We start from the raw sequence: 1,159 nt of genomic DNA, 5'->3' as shown, positions 1-1,159 counted from the left end.
GCTGTGAAGGTTACGTGTAAAAATGTGGTCTCACGGGTCTCACGAAAACAGGCTGGTCTTACGTGAACCCAACCCATATATATATATATATATATATATATAAACAATTATTGTGAACAAAGTTTAAATTCGTTTTTTTATAATATCTTGTAATCATAAAATATCAAAACATTGTTTGAATTTATATGATTCAATCGTAAACACAATCATGTCCGATGATAACAACAAATTCAACAATATTGACAAGAAAAAATATGTAATAACAAATTACATTTTGTAAATAATATAATTTTTATATATCTTTTAAAATCTTTTAAGTTTTCTTCAACTCTTATTTCTTCATTACTCACCAAAGGATTTCTGTCAATTGAAAAAATCTTGAAGTAGTCAAAATTTAACGTAATTATCAATCACGTATAAATAATTATTGTTAATGAAGCTTAAATTCGAAAAAAGTTTATCATATCCTATGATTACAAAATATCAAAATTTTATTTGGATTTATATGATCAAATCATAAACACAATTTATATGATTAAATCGTAAACACAATCATATCCTATGATAACAACAAATCCAACAATATTGAAAAAGAAATATGTAATAACAAAACACATTTTTTAATGAATATAATTTCTACATACCTTTTGAAATCTTTGAATTATTCTTCAACTCCCATCTTCTTCATCCCTCACCAAAGGATTTTTTAGGATTTCATTTTGTTTATTATTGAAACTTTGAAAAGCAAATTTCATTAAAAAATAAAAGAAAGTAAATAGAAGAGCAAATCAAGAGTTGGAGGTTAAACTTGGGTATACAAAATTACAAAAATAACCCGGGTTAATTATGAGTTATACATTTTTTTATCCAGAGGCAATAAAGCCTTTAACATTTTCAACATTTAAAAAAATGAGAAAAAAGATAAGAGGAGATCTAAGCATTAGAAGGTGTCACCTCATTATTTTTGGTTTCTCCTTTAATATATATATATATATATATATATTAAAAGATGGAAAGATGAAAATAGCATAATAAATATATCAAGAATGAAGATGAAAAGGTTGGGGGTTGAACTTTTTAAAATTACCAAAACAATTCATTTTCTAAAAATTCCATCATCTTTTATATATCAAATTTTATTTGAATTTATATGATCCAA

Source organism: Cynara cardunculus (assembly GCF_001531365.2).
Source record: "Cynara cardunculus var. scolymus isolate 2C chromosome LG 12, CcrdV1, whole genome shotgun sequence".
In the NCBI taxonomy this organism is placed as follows: Eukaryota; Viridiplantae; Streptophyta; class Magnoliopsida; order Asterales; family Asteraceae; genus Cynara; species Cynara cardunculus.
Note: the sequence above shows the minus strand (reverse complement) of the source record.